This window comes from Priapulus caudatus, unplaced genomic scaffold (assembly GCF_000485595.1).
Source record: "Priapulus caudatus unplaced genomic scaffold, Priapulus_caudatus-5.0.1 Scaffold1248, whole genome shotgun sequence".
In the NCBI taxonomy this organism is placed as follows: Eukaryota; Metazoa; Priapulida; class Priapulimorpha; order Priapulimorphida; family Priapulidae; genus Priapulus; species Priapulus caudatus.
Genome location: NW_014578309.1, coordinates 69,128 through 69,479, shown reverse-complemented (window position 1 = coordinate 69,479; position 352 = coordinate 69,128).

Genomic DNA, 352 nt, shown 5'->3' with positions numbered 1-352 from the left:
TAATCAAGTAGAATATAGCTCCTTGGTCACGACTTCACACGGCGCCCCTTGTATGCAGAAGGTATCACTATATATATATATATATATATATCAGTGTTATGTATGCGTGTACAGGGGCGGCGCCACAGGAGGGGCAGGGGGGGCGGTCGCCCCCCCTATCATTTGCAAGAAAAAGGAAAGAAGAAGAAGAAAAAGAAAAAGAAAAGAAAAAAGAAAAAGAAAAAGAAAAAGAAAAAGAAAAAGGAAAAGAAGAAGAAGAAAAAGAAAAAGAAACATCTTGCAAATGTCTTGCAAATGATGGGTGGGGTGGGGGGTCACCCCCCCCCCATCATTTGCAAGAAAAGGTAAAGAA